At 53.3% G+C, this 21,395-nt stretch overlaps 1 protein-coding gene across 1 annotated transcript in view; it reads right to left on the minus strand.

Annotated features, from left to right (window-relative positions):
* Positions 1–21,395, minus strand: part of LOC102104375 (uncharacterized) — a 268,555-nt gene that overhangs the window by 12,909 nt on the left and 234,251 nt on the right.

Raw genomic sequence — 21,395 nt, forward strand, 5'->3', positions numbered from 1 at the left:
CTTCTTTTACCAAAATTTTTCCTGTTCCTGTTTCTTCCTTATCTCGTTGCTGTTCTCAATAAATTGTTCTTATCCCAGCCTGGGATCTTTGCCTTTTCTGCTTTCCATGGGAGGTGGGAGAGAAGCGAGCAGCAGCATGGTTTCAGCAGGAGCAGGAAATTGGGGAATGCCATTCCTGAAGCCCAGCCCATGGAAACCGAGCATCCCAGCTGGTGCCAGGCCTGGTTGCCATGGCAGCAGCCTTGGGAGCGGGTCCCTGGCTGGGGGCTGTGGGAACCTCTTCCCTCTGGTGCCCAGGGACAGGAGTGGAGGGAGCGGCTGGAGCTGAGGCGGGCAGGTTTAGGCTGGATGTGAGGAAAAGGTTTTTCCCCCGAGGCTGCTGGGGCACTGAACAGGCTCCCCAGGGAAGGCTCCCAGCTCCAGGGCTGGCTGAGCTCCAGCAGCGTTTGGCCAGCGCTGCCAGGCCCAGGCTGGGATTGTTGGGGTGTCCTGTGCAGGGCCAGCAGTTGGACTGGAGGATCCCCATGGGTCCCTCCCAACTCAGCCAATTCTGTGGCTCTGTGATCCCATGAGCCTGGGGATGGGACTGGAAATGGTTGCCATGGCAATGGACTCTGGCTCCAGGCCTGAGCTGGTGTCCATGGCAACCACCCCTGGCATGGGGTCTCCATGGAGCTGCCAAGGGACTGACCATAGCAACAGGGGCTGTGATGGTTGCCATAGAAACAGACCTTAGCAACAGGTCCTGGTGATGGTTGCCTACCAAGGATCAGATTTGTTACAGGACCTCAGATGTTGCCATGGGAACAGACCACAGCAGGGAGACAGCTCTGGCCAGGAGCAGCTCCTGAGCACAGCCCAGCAGGGCTGGGGCCCTGCCAGGGCAGCTCAGGGACACGAGCAGGCCCAGACAGAGCTGCCAGGGGCTCAGCACTGGCAGGGGCTGTGGGATGTGCCAGAGGGGGCTGTGTCACAGCAGCACCTCTGTGGCTGTGTCCTGGAGCCCCAGAGCAGCTGGGATGTCAGAAAGGGGCTGTGTGACAGCTCCGAGTGGGTTGTGTGAGGTCACAGATGGGGCTGTGACATCACAGAGTTTGTTGTGTGAGGTCACTGAGCTATGGCATCATAGAGGGGATTCTGTGACATCATAGAGCAAGCTGTGACATCACAGAGTGGGCTGGGTGATGTCACTTAGTGGGTTGTGACATCAGAGACATGACTATGACATCAGAAGTTGAATGTACATCATTACAGAGAGGATTCTGACACCAAAGAGCAGGTTGTGACATCACAGAGCACCACAGGGTGGGCTGTGAAATCACTGGTTGGTTCTGAGATATCACGAGAACAGGCTGTGAAGTCACATGGTGGTGATGTGACATCATAGAGTGGGCTGTGACACAGAGTGCATTGTGATATCCCAGAGTGGGCTGTGATGTCACAGAGCAATTGCAGAGGATGGCTCTGTGACATCAGACAGCAGATTGTGACATCACAGAGCAGCTGTGTGACATGTGTGACATCACAGAGAAGAGTGTTGGATGTCAGAGAGAAGGCTGTGACATCAGAGAGTAGGTTCTGTTATCTCAGAGGGGCTGGGACATCACAGAATGGCTGTGGGACATCCCAAGGGCTGTGGGGCCTGGGACAGGGGGACAGGGACCCCCTGTCAGTGTCCCCATGTCCCCCAGGGCCAGAGCCTGGGTCAGGGCTCCTTCACCCTGTCACCAACGAGGACTTGAGAGCGCTTAAGAAATCCCCGGCAAGGGAGCAGCAAAAACCAGATTTAATATTAAGCACCAGCAGCACAAAGTTCCTTGGCAAGAGTCACTCTGCTCCTGACTGGACACTTCAGGCACAGCAAGGAAACAAAGCAACAACAAAACCAAACAAAATCCATGCAATCCAACCAGAAATGAACCCAGAACTGTCCGTGTGTGTGTGTGTGTGTGTTGTGTGTGTGTGTGTGTGTTTGAGCTTAACAGAGCTCAAACTTAACAGGACTTTGCTTATTCCTTAATTTATACTTCAAACATCACAATTTAGCAGAATCACTTAACAGTATTTAAGCTAACTTATAACATATGACTTCAGGATTTAACAGTGGAATAGCACTTAACAATATTCAACTTAGTTTATTGTTGGAGTCAGAGGCATTGAGAATGTGCCCTTATCTCTGATACCTGGCTCTGACATCCAAGAAAACACTGGATTTCATAGAACACCATGAAAACAACTGTTAAATAGAAAAACTAGGAGTGTGTGTAGATTAGAGAGATTTTTTATGTCACTGCATGAAAAAGTTAAAGTTTGGAGTTTAAACTAGTTTAGAAAATAGAGGACAAGCTGGAGGATTCAGGGTGTTGTCTCCTTTCTTCTTCATCTTCTTCTTCTAGAGGTTTTTGGGTAGTAGTAAGTAATTGGATAAAGAATGCTGCAGTGCAGCGCACAGGTGTTGGGTCATTGGGTCACTAAGAAAAAATATTTCCTTGGCATTTGTTAATTGGGTAAATGAACATATAAAAAACCTTGAAGAAGATCTTTGTTAGTCATTTTGCACCTTTCTATCTTAGTGCACATAGCTGCTTGTAGCTCCTTGTACCCTGTATACATGTAATGGAGATAAAAGAAGAATAAACAACCAAGTCCAAACAAGAGAAAACTGCCTCTCTCTCGTCAATCTTCAGTCCAAGGGGGAAAAAGAACCCAACCACAAGTGTCCCATCAGGACACCAGGGCCACACTGCACCACTGCAAATGGGAGCAAACCCTCGTGGACTGCGTGCCTTACAAATCTGTCAAACCCATGTCACACACATCCCTGAATTTAGACATTTAAAATATGTACACTTATCCATAGCTACCTTCTCATCAGCAATATGTGCTATAAAACACACAAGAGAAAAGGGTCGGGATGCCACTGCACACTGGCAGTCAGCCTTTGCTGTTTTGAGCGTCCCTCATAGCATCAAAACAACATACATCTCACAGAAAACAAAACATTTCCTACAGCCCTGGAGTGTAATACACCACACTGGTGTTCCTCAAATAACAATAAAACAGACCATTGTGGGAAGAGCACATGGCACTTTAACAGGAATTATCGAAAAACAAAAGGGAGGAATGTGTGGTGGGAACCCAGAAAGCAAAGTAGCTAAGGCTGTTCATACAATAAATCATTTAGCAGTATCAGAATATCTCCAAACCCAGGTTCACTTGAACTCTGCAATTCTAACACAAGCGAAATGTTGTAGTTTGTTTATTTAATTTTGTTAAGAATTTGTTAAAAACTTGTTGGTACGTTCTTGTTTCCCCCTTGTTGATTGTAATGATTTAGCCCCAGTTGTCTGTTATACAAACCCCTCCCAGTTTTCCTGAATGTTCCTCGTCAATCACCTTTACCCTGCCCCATCTCCCCATCCATCACTGTAAACCCCACCTCTCCTTCCAGTTCCTTCCATGTATATCATCCCTTCCTCAAAACACTATTGTTTGTTATCTTGTATTCCTGCCTTCTTTGTATCCCCATTGGTCCCTGACATTGTAACCTCGTCCCCTTAGCCCTCCCTCCGTGAGCTCCCATTGGACCCTGGACTGTTCCCGCCCCTGAGATAAAACCCCATGCATAGAGGTGCTCGGGGCTCTCTTCGGTCCTGATTTCTCCCAGCCTCATCCCCTCCCCCGAATAAACCTGTTCCTGGGAAGTACAGCCGAGTGAGTCTCCTCCATCCTTTTGCCACCACCCACGACGCCTGATTTGGCAGAGCCCAGCAGGATTCGGTGCTCTGAAGGTTCTGCAGTGGGATTGCCTTTCCCCTGCAGTTCCCCACTCCTGGCGACTGCCCGTGCCGGAGTGGCACCGTAGAGCTAGCCCGGAGCTCCGGTGCGGCCAAGAGCAGCATCAGGCATGGAGATGTGAAATGTGTGGTGCAGGTGTCCCTGAGGGAGGTGTTTGGCTGGACTTGTGAAGCTGCAGAGGGGAACCTGTTGAGAGAGGAGATGGCTGAGGCCCCAGCTGCAGCTGGCACACAGGGACCCTCTTGCACACTGGGAGATTCTCACTGTGCTCAAAGTTTCCCTCTGAAGACTGAGAGGTGAATGTGGATGGGCTTAGCCGCTGATCTGCAGGCCAAACAATTGAGTTAGTAGAAGAAGAAATTAAGAAAATGCAAGTTTATCCATAGCACAGAAAAAAGCAAGGCTGTTAGCATAGAAACTGCTAAAATAGATACATAAGGAATATTTGCATTTCAGGGATACATGATCAGCATATGTCCCTTAATAATCTCTTGTAAACTCTTGCCAATTAATTATTGACATGATTTGCTTTGTACCAATAAAATACAATGAGCAATTGTTTTGTCCAATTAATATAATGAGCTGTTTTGATATAACTAATGACTTAAATCATGCTTTCTTAAGGGAATAAAAGTTGAGAACACCTCATAATACAGAAGAAGCCATTGTAGTCTCTGCACAAGTCAGGGTGTGTGTGTGTGTAGTGTTCCGTCTCAACAGTGACAGGTCAGAAATCCTGGAATATATCTGGGTAAAGCTTTTATATTGGTTGTTGAGACTAGGTACAAATCTCCAGTGCGAAAAAAGCCTCTTTAGTAGGCTGGGTGCCTTGGGTTGTCTTAGTTCTTCCCAGAGTAAAGATTACCAATTGAATGCAGTTTCAGTTTTTATTATAAAAGTATAAAGTATTCCAAGTTTTTCAGAAGTCTAAAACTACATTGATAACTCTGAAAATACCATGGAAATGAGGAAGAAATGTTTGTGGATTTCTTTCTATAAAAAATATTTCTAAATATTTCTATAAACTTTTAATTCCTAAAAACAAGAAAAAAAAAATGGGGTCACCTTTGCAGAATTCTAAAATTCCTTTGAGAAATCCTAAACTACTATGGAAATTGGGAAGAAACATTCGGAGATTACTCTCTACCGGAAATGATTCTAAATAGCACTAAAAATTTCTAAAAATGGAAAACAAAGATAACATGTTGTCCCATGCCCGGCTGCCGGTGGCAGAGCAATAAGCTGATAATGCAACTTTGGCAGGGACAACAGACACTGGCTTGGAGATGCAGAAAGACAGGTGTAGTTCTCCCTGAATGAAGCCAGTCTTGTGAAGTTACAGAGGCGCTCCTGTGGAGAGAGGAGGTGGCTGAGGCCCCCAGCTGCCGCTGGCACACAGGGACCCTCCTGCACAGCAGGGCCCAGAGCTGCCAAGGCTCCCCAGCACGGCTGGAGCTGCTGGCACAGCTTGGCCCAGCTGGACAGCTGCCCCTCAAGGCCCTGGAGAGCAGGGGATGGCTCTGGGCAGGGTCCCTGGCCAGGAGCGGGTCCCAGAGCACCTCTGCCTTTCAAGGGCAATCTCATCCCCGCTCTTTCTCCTGCCCACCTTGCTTTGCCTCTGCCTGGAGTGCCTGGGGCTGCTTCTGGCCATGATTAATAATCACTGATTATTCTGACAGGAAAGGGACATTGAGAAGTTGTCTCCAGCATGCACCATGATCTTTACAATGTGATTGACCAGGACTGCACGTCAATCCATATCTCAGTGCCAGTCTGGACGGGAGTACAGATCAGAAGTGTTTTCGTGGTGTGCTGGGTTCCCCATCCTGTTTAGGGAACGAGGCACTGCAAGGAGGTCCTCAGTGGCAGAGAAGCCACTGCCTGAGACGTAACCCCGGGTGCCTCCTGTGGCCCAGGGAGTGGCTGTGGCTGTAAATGTGTGTTTGTCTGCAGCACAGAGCCAGGGCTTAGCGAGGCCCTTGTTGTGCCTCGGGCACTGCTCGGCAGCCCCATCGGATCCGAGGCCTCAGCCCTTCCCTGTTGGGGACTGACCTGGCCCGGCCCAGCCGTGGGGCAGGGCCCAACAAGGGCACGGTGGGTGCAGAGGCCCGGCCTGGCCCCGGTCCCCAAGGGATGGGCTCTGTCTGCCTGCACAGCCCACAGGCGAGGCCCGAGGCTCTGCAGGAACCTTCCTGCCAGCTTTGCACAACCTCGACCAAGGGTGTCCCTTTGCTGTGCTGAGAAGACTAACAAACCCCTCTAGTTTAACCCCACTGCACACCTCATGAGGGATCTCTGCAAATCTTAGGAGAGATAATATTCATTTGTGCTTCATGAGGGATCTCTGCAAACCTTGGCAGAGACCCCAAAATATCCCTTGTTCCTCACAGGAAATCTGTGCATACCTTTTCAGAGAGCCCAAAATAACCTCATGTGCCTCACAAAAGAATCCGGCCCCCGGCCCACTTTAGGAAGGACTCGGCTCCTCTCCAGGCCTTGATGGCAACCACTAAATGCTCACGTAAATCATGAGGAACTCAAGCCCCTTGCCAGTCTTACAGCGTTCTCCAGTCATCTGTAGCCACAGAAGTGATCCCAATTCCCCTAAGAATTTCAAGAGGAAACCTCAGCCACATGCACCACTTACAAAAGACCCAAACCCGTGCCTGTCTTACTGGAAAACACAACACCCTGTCCATGTGCCTCAGGATGGACCCCAATCATCTGGCAGCCTTACAGGGCTCCCCCATCACCTGCATGCCATAGAAAAGCCAGGTGTGCCATTAACTCTAGCCAGCAGCGTGTTCCATGACAGAAACCTCTCCAATGCCTTTCTGGGAATTGGGAACACGTGTTGTGGTGCCAGCTGCATCTGTGGGAGCCATGGGCAGCGTGAGTCCGTGCTGTGCTCCACTGCTGAGCTGGCAGCACGGTGGATACGGCCAGGATATTCCCTGTTTCTCCCAGGTCTGGAGCCTGCAGGTACCTTGCCGCCCCTTGGCACAGGCTGTGCTGCCCAACAAAGCCCAGAAGGCTGAGAGGAGAGCCTGAGGGCAGCAGGAAGAAGCCCCTGCTCTAGAACTGAGGGAGTTCTTCCAGAAGCCAAGACTCTGAATTTAAGTGATTTCCACTGTGCTCAAAGTTTTTCTCTGAAGACTAAGCAGTGAGCTTGTCAATAATCCCAGAAAATAGCTGGAAAAATATTTTATGCTTTTTTTTTTTTACTTACTAGATCCAAATCTCCAGTGGGAAAAGAGCCTCCCCAGTATGCTGGGTGTCTTGGGGTGTCTCAGTTCTTCCTAGAGTAAACATTACCAATTAAATGCAATTTCATGTTTTATTGCAGAAGTGTAAAAAATATTCCAGAATTCTAAAACTACTTTGAAAAATATATCACTATTATGGAAAAGGAGAAGAAACATTTGGGGATTTCTTTCTACCAAAAACAACCCTAAATATTTCTAATAATTTCTAATTTCTAAAAATGAAAAACAAAGATATGCCCCATGCCCGGCTGCTTCCTGCCCAGCCAAGGCTGTGGCCTGCCAAGCAGCTGTGCCAGTGCTGGTGGTACCAGCCAGACCCCAGAGCAGAAGCCCAAAGGTGTTGCTCAAGCTCTGCCTTGGCAGGAGGGGCCCACATTCAGGCCTGGCCAGGCACCAGGGCCAGCACCTTCAGGGACAGAGGGTCCTGTTCTGGGTGGTGGCGGCACAGCAATAAGCTGATAATGCAGCTTTGGTGGGGACAGTAGACACTGGCTTGGAGATTCGGGAAGACAGGTGTAGTTCTCCCTGATTGAAGCCTTTGGCCAGTCTTCTGAAGCTGCAGAGGCGCTCCTGTGGAGAGAGGAGGTGGCTGAGGCCCCCAGCTGCCGCTGGCACACAGGGACCCTCCTGCACAGCAGGGCCCAGAGCTGCCAAGGCTCCCCAGCACGGCTGGAGCTGCTGGCACAGCTTGGCCCAGCTGGACAGCTGCCCCTCAAGGCCCTGGAGAGCAGGGGATGGCTCTGGGCAGGGTCCCTGGCCAGGAGCGGGCCCCAGAGCACCTCTGCCTGCCAAGGACAATCTCGTCCCCGCTCTTTCTCCTGCCCACCTTGCTTTGCCTCTGCCCGCTGCTCCTGGGGCTGCTCTTGGCCAGGCAGCCTCAGTGGCAGCCAGCACTGGCTGCAGCCCCAGCGGGCTCCCCAGGACAAGGCCCCACTAAAAGAGGCCAATGAAAGGCCTGGGCAGCAGCAGAACTCTTGGGAGAGTTATTTGGGCAACCAAGGACTATCCACAAGTCCACAGCAGCCTCACTGAGAATGTTTCTATTCTACAGTAGATTTTCAAAAGAAGCTGTTTGAGGGAAAGATGAACAAAACACTCACCGTTTTGTCTTCCAGGCATACCAGATTCCAACACCGCATAAAACGAAGAAATGCACCAAACAAAGCAGGCCTGCCATTAATTCTAGCCAACAGCGTGTTCCCTGACAGAAACCTCTTCCGATACCCTTCTGGAAATTGGGAACATGCATTGTGCCGGCTTCATCTGTGGGAGAATTGGGCAGTGAGAGCCCGTGCTGTGCTGCGCTGCTGAGCTGGCAGCATGGTGGATATGTCCAGGATGTTCCGTTACCCCAGAGCTGGGGCCTGCAGGCACCTTGCTGTCCCTTGGCACAGGCTGTGACACCCAACAAAGCCCAGAAGGCCGGGAGCAGAGCCCAGGGACAGCACAGCTTCTTGGGCAGTGGCTCCTTCCAGGGACAGGGGCCAAACCCATCCCTGAGCAGCCACTGCCACCCCTGACCCTCCCTGCTCCGTGACAGCTCCCCCAGCCCAAGGGGACAGAGCCAGGCCCTGTCAGGGGCCAGTGCAGCCCCTGCCCAGTTGGGAGCCAGGGCTGGCTGTGGCCCTGGGCTCACAGCAGGGCTCCTGCTCGGGGCTGCTCCTGTGCCTTGGGCCTCTGGATGCTCAGAGCCAGCTCTGGGAGCAGCTGCAGTGGGATGGACATTGGTGCACGAGTCCCATTTCCCAGGGGCTGGGAATGAGCTCCAGAGGCCTGGAAGCCGAGGCGCCTCCAGCTTTGGCTGCTGCTGGGCCATGCAAGGAGAGGCCCTGTGGGAAGAGCTGCTGGCACACAGCCCCAGTGAGGGCTGAGCCCAGCACAGCAATTACCTCCTGTGTCTGGGCCCATGCCTGCAATTGCTTTCCTTCCTTCAGGAAATGCCGCCTTCCATAGAGCCTCTCTGTCCATCCCTTGAGAAAGGAAGAGGCACAGCTGGATCAGATGGAACCATTACACAGCAGGGAAGTGGCCTCTTCAGGAGGCAGTGCTTGTCAAAGACATGGAAGAGGACCAGGAAAAGGCCCAGGCTCTCTCTTGTCCAAACCACCACCTCTCCTGATCTGCTCAGAGACCAGGAAGTTGCAGAGGATCTCAAGGTGGGCATGGCCCATGGTGCAGTTTGGGCAGCCTGCCTGCTGATGCCAAATGCCTTCCTGCAGAGGCTGGGGAGAAACTGCATCCAGGCCAGGCTGGGAAACATCCCTGCAGGGTGTGAAAGCAGCAGCAGGGCAGCGAGGCTGCCATGGATCCCTTCCCATGGTGCCAGGCATGGCATGTCCAGAGAAAGCCCCCGGCTGCTGAGTCTCAGGAAAGGCTGAGGGAAATGCACCCACCGTGCCCTTTGAGCAGTTCCTTCTCTATTTCTTTCAGGATATGGTGTGACTCAAGTGGTTCTTTCTGTCCAGTGGCTTTGTTCTTCCCTCTCGGAGGACCTTAACAAAAAATAGTTCCATTTCCCAGGAATGGAACCCAGAAAAGCAATGCTCAGCCTGTGGGTACGGCAGGGACACACCACTCACCCCTGTGATGGGAGCCGGGCTTGCGGGCAGTAATCAGCCCAGGAGCTGGGAAAGTCCTCCCTGCAGACACACCTGTAACTCAACAGCCACAGAAGCTTCTGTCACCTGGTTCCTACCAGGTTGTCAATGATTATTCCTTGATTGGACACTGAGAACATACCTGCAGGAGGCTCCAAGGGCTTCAAAACTTTATGCAGCCAATCTAATGGAGAAGCCTTCCTAGGAAGCTCATCTGGAAGGGAGCACAGATGAGAACCTTTTTCGGGTGTGCTGGGATCACCTTCTGCTTTAGGGAACTGGGCACTGCAAGGGTGTTGGGTAAGACCATGGGAGCCAGATGTCAGTGGACATGGAGAAAGCTGTAGAGGGGCCTGGGGAGCTCTGGGCTGGCTCCTGGTCACTCTTTCCATGCTCTGTGCAACATCCCTGAAAGGCAGGCACTGCCAAGCAGCAGAGATGTACAACTCAAGCCTCAGCAGGGCTCAGGCCCAGAGGCACAGCAATTACCTCCTGGGACTGTGCCTGGCATGGCCTCCCTTCCTGCAGCAGAGACTGCCCATGGGCCACTGCTTCCTCCGGGAAACGCTGCCTTCAGCACAGCCTCTCCATCCACTTCTGCAGAAAGGGACAGCTGGATCAGATGGCAGCATTCCCCACTGGGCCAGGTGGCATCTTCAGGAGGCAATGTTTGCCAAAGGCTTGGTTAAGGACCAGGATATCATATAAACTTTTGGGATTGGTCAGGGCCCTCATTTCTCCAAACAGCTGCCATTTCTAATCTACCCGGAGACCGGGGAATTCTACAAGACCTCAGTGTGGGCATGGCCCATGGTGCAGTTTGGGCTCCCTGTCAGCTGATGCCAAATGCCTTCCTGCAGAGGCTGGGGAGAAGCTGCAGCAGGCCAAGCTGGGAAACAGCCCTGCAGGGTGTGAAAGCAGCAGTGGGGCAGTGAGGCTGCCATGGATCCCTTCCCGCTGTGTTGGGCACTGCATGTCCAGATGTGCAGAGAAAGCCCCCGGCTGCTGAGTCTCAGGAGAAGGCTGAGGGACACAGACCCACCTTGTCCTCCCTGCAGAACTTTCTTCAGCATTTGCCTCATGGGTTTGGATGGCTCATGGGGTTTCATAACTCCTGTAGCTTTGGTATTTCCTTTTGGAGGACCTTAGAGCAAAATAATTCCATTTCACAGGAATGGATCCCAGAAAACCAGTGCTCAGCCTGTGGGGTCAGCAGGGACACACCACTCACCCCTGCGATGGGAGCTGGGCTTGTGTGCAGTAACCAACCCAGGAGCTGTGAAAGTCCTCCCTGCAGACACACCTGTAACTCAACAGCCACAGAAGCTTCTCTTACATCTGCTGATCTGCACAGGCAGCACTGAGCCTCAGGAGCAGTGAGGGGATTTCACAGGACAAGGGCACACACGTGCACTGCTCTGTCCTGGCACCTGCAGCGATGCCGCCCTGGCTGTGCTTTGGGCTCTGAGCTGGCAGCTCTCCCAGGGGGAAAGGCCTTCACCTACCCTCACCATCTTCCAGAGCCTCAGTCCTGGGTGTGGGTTGGGAAGCCAGATCACCTTCAGCAAGAGGCTTGGCTGAAAAGAAAGGCAGGACAGAACAGCTCCTATGGCACTGTAGGAGATCCTCAGGCTCCCTGGGGCCAGCAAAGGAGCCACACAAGGCACAGCCCTGGGGCACAGCCCTGGGCCCGGCCCCTTCTCTCTCTGCTCTTCTCTGTGGCTGCACAGAGCACATGGAAGGAGACACTGATATTGCACACGGGAAGAGGACTGACAGCTAAATGCACCTTCCTCCCACTGGCAGTGGCCTGTGGGATCCCTCAGGGCTCTAGAAGGGAGCAGGGAAAGGTTTCTAGACCCCATCAAGCCTGAGATTATGTTAAGAGATATGGCACATGAGTGAGCTCTTGCCACCTTGTCATTGTGTGTTCTGTCAGTAAAGGGAATAGAAAAACTTGCCTCCAGCATTCTCCAAGATATTCAAAGTATCATTCAGTAGCACTTCCAAATAATTGAGGTTGTGTTCTAAATCTAGAAGGGAGCACAGATCAGAACTGTTTCCATGGTGTACTGAGATCCCCTTCTACCTTAGGGAACGGGGCAGTTCAAGGGAGTCGCGCTCAGGCTGTGGGTGCCAGATGTCAGTGGACATGGCCACAGCTGCAGAGGGGCCTGGGGGCCCTGGACTGGCTCCTGGTCACTCTCCACCCTCTTTGCAGGCCCTGTGCAGCATCCCTGAGAAAGGTGGCTGGAGCAGCCCAGGCCCCACTGGGGCCCTCTCTCTGCCACAGCTGAAAGAATTGTAAAAGCAATGGGGAAGAACTACAGCAGGCAGTGCCACAACTGTCCCTCAGGCCCTCCCTCCCTCCTGCCCACGTTCTGCTGGGACAGCTCTCCCATCCCATAGGGACAGAGCCAGGCTCTTTCAGGATACAGTGGAACCTTGCTCTCCCCCACTGCCTATTCCCCACCATGGGCACCCCTTTGCAGCCACTGCCAGGTTTTTGGACATGTCTCCCACGGAGGGACCCCAGCAGGATTGCTCAGTAGCTGAGTGCCCTGAGCCTGCTGGGGATAATTCCTCTGGGCTGTGCCGGTCTTGTCTGGGCTGTGTCCACACTGCCAAGCAGCAGAGATGTCAGCTCAAGCCTCAGCAGGGCTCAGGCCCAGAGGCACAGCAATTACCTCCTGGGACTGGGACTGTGCCTGGCACGGCCTCCCTTCCTGCAGCAGAGGCTGCCCGTGAGCCACTGCTTCCTCTGGGAAACGCTGCCTTCAGCACAGCCCTTTGGTCCCTCTCTGAAAAAAAATAAATTGTACACCTGAATCAGATGGAACCTTTCCCCATTGGGGAGGTGGCATCTTCAGGAGGCAATGCTTATCAAAGGAAATCATATAAACTTTTGGGATTGGCCAGGGCCCTCCTTTCTCCAAACAAACACCATTTTTTGTCCACCCTGAGACTGGGAAAGTACAGAAGATCTCAGGGTGGCATGGCCAGTGGTGCAGTTTGGGCTCCCTGTCAAGTGATGCCAGATACCTTCCTGCAGAGGCTGGGGAGAAGCTACTGCCAGGCCAAGCTGGGAAACAGCCTTGCAGTGTGTGAAAGCAGCAGTGAGGCTGCCATGGATCCCTTCCCGCTGTGGTAGCCACTGCATGTCCAGACGTGCAGAGAAAGTCTCCAGCTGCTGACTCTCAGGAGAAGGTTGAGGGACACGGACCCACTTTGCACTCCCTGCAGCATTTCCTTCAGCATTTGCCTCATGGGTTTGGATGGCTCATGGGGTTTCATAACTCCTGTAGCTTTGTTCCTCCCCCTCAGAGGACCATGACCGCAAGTAGATCCATTTCTCAGGAATGGATCCCAGAAAAGCAATGTGGGGTCAGCAGGGACACACCACTCACCCCTGTGATGGGAGCTGGGCTTGTGTGCAGTAACCAACCCAGGAGCTGGCAGAGTCCTCCCTGCAGACACACCTGTAACTCAACAGCCACAGAAGCTTCTGTCATCGCTGCCAGCTGGACAAGCTTTAAGGTTCTGAGCTGGCAGCTTTCCCAGGGGGAAAGGCTTTGACCTACCCTCACCATCTTTCAAGGGCTGAGTCCTGGACATGTGTTGGGAAGCTGGATCGCCTTCATCAATAGGTTCATCTGCAAGGAAAGGCAGGACAGAACAGGTCCTGGGCAGTGCTCAAGATTCTCCTTCAGGCTGGAGTGGCAGTGAGTGCACCTGGCTGATTGCTGCCCTCCAAGGCACTCCCTCATCTCTGCCTTCCACCCAGGAGCAGGGGCAGGGAGACCACGTGCCTGCAGTTGCCCCACACCGGGATAGAAGAAGCTTCTTGCATGGCAGTCAGGGGAGAAAGGACACCCTGGAACTGCCATCAGCTCTGAACTGAGCCCCAGGCAGGGCCAGGGCTTGGCAGTGACAGCTCAGGCTCCCTGGGGCTGGCAAAGGAACCATGCAAGGCACAGCCCCGGGGCACAGCCCTGGGCCCAGCCCTTCCCTCTCTGTTCTTCTCCTTGGCTGCACAGAGCACACAGAAGGTGACACTGGCATTGCACATGGGAAGAAGATTGACAGCTAAATGCTCCTTCCTCCCACTGACAGCAATGCTGTGGGATCACTCAGGGCTCCAGAAGAGAGCAGGGCAACTTTTCCAGAATCCTTCAAGCTTGAGATTATGTTAAGACATATGGCAGACGAGGGAGATCTTGCCACACTGACACCGATTATTCTCTCAGGAAAGGCACATTGAGAACTTGCCTCCAGCATTCTCCAAGTGTTTCAAGCCGTTATCCAAGACGGCATCCAGATAATGCAAGTTACGATCCCAATCTAGAAGGGAGCACAGATCAGGATGATTCCATGGTGTGCTGGGATCCCCTTCTGTTTTAGGGAACTGGGAACTGCATGGGGTTTGGGCAAGGCTGTGGGAGCCAGATGTCAATGGACATGGCCAAAGCTGCAGAGAGGCCTGGGGAGCTCTGGGTTGGCTCTGGTCACTCTCCACCCTCTTTGCAGGCCCTGTGCAACATCTCTGGAGGGGCAGCAGGACCAGCAGAGAGCCTCTCGAGACTCTCTCCCTCCCACAGAGGAAACCCTCCCTAAAGCCCTGGGGAAAGCCATCCCCAACACTTCCCAGGGAGAAGGGAGCACTGTCCCGGGAAAGCGGACCGAGGCCGTGGGCTCACCTGCTCGCTGTGCTCGCCACGGAGCAGCCTGGGCAGCCCTGTCAGCCAGGGCCACTGCCAGGAGGAGCAGGAGGAGGAGGCACAGAGCAAAGGCCATGGTGCCTTGCCCACTGCCAGTCCTGCAGCTCTTGCTGCCACCACTGTCCTGACACCGCTGTCCCAATGTCAGCACCGCTGCTGCCGCCGCCGCTGCTGCCACAACAGTCGTGGTCAAGGACTGACTGCTCGCTCCTTGTGGTGCTGTGCAACCACGGGGCTCTGGCACCTCTGTGACCTCAGAGCCTGCTGTCACCTCAGCCTGCTGTCACCCCACAGGCTGCTGTGACCTCATGGCCAGGGTGGAATTGTGTGGGGAGTGGGATCTGCCTTCTTCACTAGGGAGCTCATCCTGCCCAGCAGCTCTGTCCAAGGGCTATGACAGGGTCCCAGCCCAGCTGATCTCACAGGCTGGGGGATGAAGGGATGGAGAGCAGCCCTGCTGAGAAGGACTTGTGGCTGCTGCAAGGTGAGAGGCTGGACATGAGCCAGCCATGTGCCTCCAAAGGAGGCTGCCCAGCAGCTTGAAGGAGGTGATTCCACCACCCCTCTGCTCTGGTGCGAGCCCACCTGGAGTACTGCATCCACCTCTGGGTGCCCAACACAGGAAGGACATGGTCCTGTTGGAGCTGGTCCAGAGGAGGGACAAAATGCTCTGAGGGCTGGAGCCCCTCTGCTTTGGAGACAGGCTGGGATAGCTGGGGGTGTTCAGCCTGGAAGGGAGAAGGCTCCACAGAGACCTGATTGCTCCCTTTCAGTACTTTAAGGGGGCTTGTAAAAAAGACAGGACAGAATTTTTAGTAGGGCCTGTTGTGACGAGACTGAGAGGGAATGTTTTCAATCTAAAGGACAGTAGATTCAGACTAGACATAAGAAAGACCATTTTTACATTGTGGGTTTTGAAACCCTGCCACAGGTTGCCCGGAGAGGTGAGCATCCATCCCTGCTGACATTCAAGCTCCTGCTCTGAGCAACCTGATCTAAAGGTGTCCCTGCTCACTGCACTAGATGGCCTTTAAATGTCCCTTCCAAGCCAAGCCATTCTGTGCTCCTGTGCACCATCAAAGCAGTGCTGGAATAATGCTGGGGTGATGATGCTGGCACCTGTGTTTTGGTAGTGATGCCATTTAGCTGTTGGCCAAGAGAGGATTGATGGGCTGCACAGTGAAGTCTGCAGAGAACAGTGTGCTCAAGGAGAAACAGGAGAGGAATGTTGCTTCCAGTTCAGATAAATGCCAGCATTTTGCTGTCCATTCCTCGTTAAGAAATAAAGGAATGTCCTCAAGATCCCTTCAATGTGGGTGCACTATTGGTGTATCAGTACTTGTGTTCTGTAAAACAGGTGAGTTGTTACAGCTTCTTTCCCCATTTACCACTGGATAAAATCCAAATACTGCATTGCTCCATGTCTACTTTCTTCCAAGTAAAGGCAGATTTTGTTCATTCTTGAGTGGGACATATTCATCTGTTGACAAGCAAATTCTTCTTGCCATTCACACCATGTTGATTTGCTCTAATCGGATTGTAATTAAGACCTACCTCTCACTGTAATTAAGAGTGATGGATTGTGAGGCAAAGTGTTGCATAATTTGCCCTGGAGAGAGTTTTTCTCTAATTCAATGACATATGAAGACAAGTGTAGCCTACCATACCTCTGGCATTAGTCTCCCACTCTGTCCTTTCCTCTCACCCAAGGGGAGGATCGAGGTCTGCAGGTCTCATCTGTGCACAGAAAGAGTTAATATCTCACCCAGACCTGCAGATGCTCATGATGGTTTCTGCCGGGCAGTGGCCGAAGCAGTCACGGTGATGGATTTCAGGCAGCGCTGGGGCTGTGCCAAGATCTCAGGGGGCCCGGCCAGAACAGTCGTGGCTGTTCTGCCCTCATGGCTGGTCCCAGGCCCCTGCTCCCTTCAATTGCAGCTGCGGGCCGATGGCTTCCCCTCCCTGTGCCCGGCAGCCGCTGGGGCCGCGCGGGCCGTGCTGAAGGGGCCTGGCCCAGCCCAGAGCCGCTCCCGGGGCCTGGCGGAGCCCGGCTCGGTGCAGGCCAGGCTGGAGCAGGGCCGGCCTGACCAGCACCCAGTTAACTCTTCACAGCTGGAAACAACAGAGAGCTTTCCTGGGCGTGCCTGTCTTTAAAATGGGGATTTCACACAGGAGGATCCAGCTTCTAAATGGTTTAAAAGGGTGTCAATTCTCAGAGCCAGCCAGCCATTGGTTTTCCTAAGCACAGAGGAAGATCTTAGCAGCCCCCTCCTAGAAAAATCATTTGCATGGGTGGCTTCTTCCCTCCTCACCAAATATCAACTAATACAAAACCAGCACAGACACTCAGGGTGTAACAGGAAGCAATTTTGAAGCAATTGTTTTAAAGCAAAATCAGTTATTAAGCACAGAGATTGATGTCACTCCCCCATTCCACTGGAGAGGGACAGTGACTCTGCCACCTCCCCCCTGGCCAGCCCATTCCAATTCCCAATCAGCCTTTCTGGGAAGAATTCCTTCCTATTGTCCAGCCTAAACCTGCCCTGGTGCAGCTTAAGGCTGTGTCTCCTTGTCCTGCCCTCCAGCAGATCCCCACTCGCAGCCAGCTTGGTGTCATCTGCAATTTGTGAGTGCTGGACTCGACCCCCTCAGCCAGACCCTCAGTGAAGATATTAACCAGGACTGGGCCCAGCACAGATCCCTGGGGACACCACCAGGGACTGGACACCAGCTGGATGCAGCACCATCCCCACCACTCTCTGGGCCCGGCCTCCAGCCACTTCTGCAGCCAGCAAAGAGTGCTCCTGTCCAAGCCGTGGGCTGCAGCTTTTCCAGGGAATGCTGTGGCTCTCCGTGTCCAAGGCCTTGCTGAAGTCCAGCTCGACACATCCAGAGCCTGTCCCACACCCACCAGGCGGGTCAGCTGGTTATAAAAGGAGATCAGGTTGGTCAGGCAGGACCTGCCCCTCCTAAAGCCACGCTGGCTGGGTCTGACCCCTGGGCCATCCTGGAGGTGCCGTGGGATGGCACTCAAGGGGATCTGTTCCAAAACCTCCCCAGGCACCGAGCTCAGGCTGACAGGCCTGCAGTTCCCCAGAGCCTCCTGCCAGCCCTTCTTGGGGATGGGCTCACACTGGCACCTCCAGTCCTCTGGGACCTCCCCAGGAGCCAGGACTGATGAGGAGAAATGATGGAGAGCAGCTTGGGGAGCTCATCCACCAGCTCCCTCATCCCCCTAGCATGGATCCCATCCGATCCCATCCACCTGTGAGCATCTGAGTGGCTCAGCAGGTCTCTGACTGCTTCCTCCTGGATTACAGGGGGCTCTTCTGCTCCCTGTCCCCATCTACCAGCTCAGGAGAACACTTGTCCTGAGGAAAACCTGTCTTAACGTTGAAAACTGAGGCAAAGAAGGTGTTGAGTACCTCAGCCTTTTCCTCATCTTTGGTAACCATATCCCCCCCAATAAGGAATGGAGGTTGTCCATAGCCTTCCTTTTGCCATTAATGTATTTATAAAAACATATTTATTATCCTTGACAGAAGCAGCCAGGTTAAGCTCTAATTGAGCTTTCACCTCTCTACTTTTCTTTCTGCATGACCTAATGACATCCTTAGACATTTCCTGAGTTGACTGTCCCTCTGTCCAAAGGTGATGCACCCTCATCTTTTCCTTGAGTTCCTGCGAAAGCTCCCTGCCCAGCCAGGTCGGTCATTATCCTCACTGGCTCATTTTTTTGTCACAGAGGGACAGGCTGTTCCTGCTCCTTCAAAATTTCTTTCTTGAAGTGTGTCCATCCTTCCGGGAATCCATTGTTTTAAAAGGCTGTTTCCCTTAAAAAAACTGAGCAGCTGATTTGGTACTCCTCATATCTGCATCCTTAATCGGCTGAAGTCTGTTCTTCCTAAGTCCAGTGTAGGAGTTTTGTTGATGCCCCTCCTTCTTTCACAGAATATTTCAAAACTCGATGATTTCATGGCCACTGTACCCCAGGCAGCCTCCAACCCCCACATCCCCCAGCAGCCCTTCTCTGTCTGTGAACAGCAGGAGACACAGCTTTCCTTGGCAGTGGGAAGAGAAGGAAACCTCCCCAAAGTGCAGCTTGGCAGCTTCAGCCGGGAGGGGAGGAGAAAGAAAAGTTCCTGCCAGGGTAGAATTTTGGTGCAGGAGGTGTCCCAGCGTGAGACTGGACCATGCCATGGCTGAGTGTGCCAGGAGCCGGCAGTCAGTGGGGCCCAGGGATGCTCCAAGGGACTTGGAGTTTTGCTTCTGACTCCTTGAGCAGCTTCTTCAACCTTCTCTCAGTGCCTGAGGGTCCTGGACTCAGCCCCAAATGCACCCTGGGGTTCATTAAAATACAGAAAGCCTCGGGGGCTCTTTCTCTTCCTTCCATTTTCTTCAAGTCCAAGGCTTGTGCAGCTGCTTGGAGTCAGTTTGGAGTTCTGTTAAGGAGGAAGATTTGAAAATCCACCACTTTTCTTTTTTTTTCACAATCAAGGGGATACTTTTTTTAATTTTCTAGTTGAGAGAAGAGGTGACAGAAGCATTCCCCAAGTGATCCTGATGCTGAATGTCTCCTGAGGAGGTCTGGTCACAGAGAAGAATGAGCCCCTTGTGGGCTGCCCCTGTTTGGACAACCTGCTCCTCACCCCGAGCCTCAGCATGTCTGACATCGCCCACCTGGGACTGACATCCCAAAGCATTGATAACATTTATCAACTTTTCTTTATTATTAAAATCTAATAAATTAATAAAAATAAATTTTTAATTTTTATAATAATTTTATTCTGTATTTTTATAACCTAATTTTTATATTTATATAAAAGAATTGATAGATTTTTAGCATTTAAAAACATTATTGGTCCTTGGTTCAAAGTACAATTCCCTTCATTAATTAATTGACTACTATTTCTCCCTCTTTATGCTAATTACTCCTATTTTTAGTTCTTTGATCATCATTTTTAAATTATTCTCAGACAGAGTAAAAGGGGCCACTTTGGGGTCCACGGAGACTTTTCTGGGAAACATGTGGAGCAGTTTTGGGTCTGGGGAGGGAATTTAGAGAGAACTTGGGGGTCTGGAGGACACTTGGGGGAGCCGGGTGGGCACTTGGAGGGGCACTTGGGGATTCTGTGGGACAATTCGGGGTCAGGGGGAGCACTTTGGGGTCCAGGGGGGCACTTGGAGGTCAGGGAGGGGAATCTGGGGGCCCTTCGGGGTCCGGGCGGGCACTTGGGGGGCTGTAACGGGGAATCTCTGGGCCGCGGGGGATGATGGGAGTTGTAGGCGCCGGTATAATACGGTTTAACGGGGCCGCGGAGCATCACGGGAGTTGTAGGCGCAGCTCCAATGGGTTCCGGTGAGCCGCGGAGCATGACGGGAGATGGAGTCCCGGCTGGAATAGCGCTCTACGGGCGCCGCCGAGCATGATGGGAGCTGTAGTTCCGGAAGTGGCTCGGAAGGCGCGTTCGTCGGTGTGGGGAAGCGCTTGGAGAACACTTTTGCGTCCGAGCCGTGGCTGCAGGTGCTCGGGGCGAATGTATATGGTTCGGGAGCACTTGGGGGGAACCTGGGGACCTGTAACCGGGCTCTTTAGGGCGCGGGGCACGGCAGGAGGTTTGGGCGTGGAGCTGTGCTCTGGGATGATGGGAGATGAATTCCCAGGAGTGGCTGGAAGGGGCATCTGTGGGGTCGGGAGCATTCGGGGATCCAGAGACGCTTTGGGGGGTCCCGAACGGGCGCTGAGGGGGCACTCGGGGATCCTGGAGGGTTTGGGGGACACATGGGACCTATGGGGGGCGATCCCGGGGTTCTGGGGAGCCCAGGGCGTATTCCCAGTTCCTCACAACCTGGTCTCAATTGTCCCCTGGAGGCTCCTACTCACTGCCAGTATCATCCCAGTATGATCCCAGTATGATTCCAGTCTCCCTCAGTGTGATCGCAGTCTCTCCTGGCATGGGCCCAGCTACTCCCAGTATGATCCCAGTATGATCCCAGAATGATGTCAGTACACAGCCAGTGCAATCTCAGCCACTGCAGGATGATCCCAGTACAAACCAGTCCCTGCCAGTGCTGCCACTCCTGGGATCCCCAGCCCTCTCTGTGTTCCCCCCTCCCACATCTCCCCAGAGGAGCCCCAAGGGCTGGCAGTCCCCAGCCAGGGTCCCCAGCCAGCCCCAGGTTGGATCTGCAGCCCCCAATTTTCCCAGTTTCCCTCTCCTTTTCCCCGGGCCGGGTTCCCCCCGTCCCCAGCGGGTGGGAGCAGCTGAGAGCCCCGCGCTGCCCATCCCGACCTGTCCCGGCTCCATCCCCGCTCCTGCCGTGGGCTGTGAGGGGTTCGGGAACAGGGCACCGAGGGTGTCACTGCTCCTGGGGGAGGAGGAGGAGGGATGGAAGAGGAGGGGTGAAGAAGGAGAGTGAGAAGGGGTGGAAGTAGGAGAAGGAGGTGGGCTCAGGGAGGAGGTGGAGGAGGGAGGAAGAGGCAGAGCAAGTGGAAAAGGAGGGACAAAGGGGGATCAGGTAAAGGAGAAGGAAGCACGAGGTCAAGCACTCCCTGAATTCACAGCCCCCCACCCGTGGATCATACCCACCAATCCCACAGGTGACATCTCCCCACAGGGAGGGGGAACTAGGCCTGGTATCCTGCAGGGTTCGTGGGCTGGGATTTCTGGAAGGGGGATGTTTGGAGAATGAACTCCAAAGCTGAGCAGAAAATGCCTCTTGGGGGGTCCCAGCATCCCTAAGTGGGGAGATGGAAACGGGGAACTTTTCAGATTCCTGGCACTCCCAGCAGCCTGGGGAGGGCAGGGACCGAGCAGACTGGGGACCACCAGTGTAAGTGTGACCCCCTGCAACTGGGACAGGGTGAACCCCTGAAGACCAGAGGGGAGAGACCAGAGATGAGGAACTCCTGGGAGGCATTTTCAGGGCTGAATCTTGGTGTCTGGGAGGTTTTTATGGACCCCAGATGTCCGGTGACTTATAGAGATGGACTTGGGTCAAGGGACCTGCAAACT

This window comes from Pseudopodoces humilis, chromosome 18 (genome assembly GCF_049639895.1).
Source record: "Pseudopodoces humilis isolate 2021_Gansu_Grassland_sample_001 chromosome 18, ASM4963989v1, whole genome shotgun sequence".
NCBI classification, from domain to species: Eukaryota; Metazoa; Chordata; class Aves; order Passeriformes; family Paridae; genus Pseudopodoces; species Pseudopodoces humilis.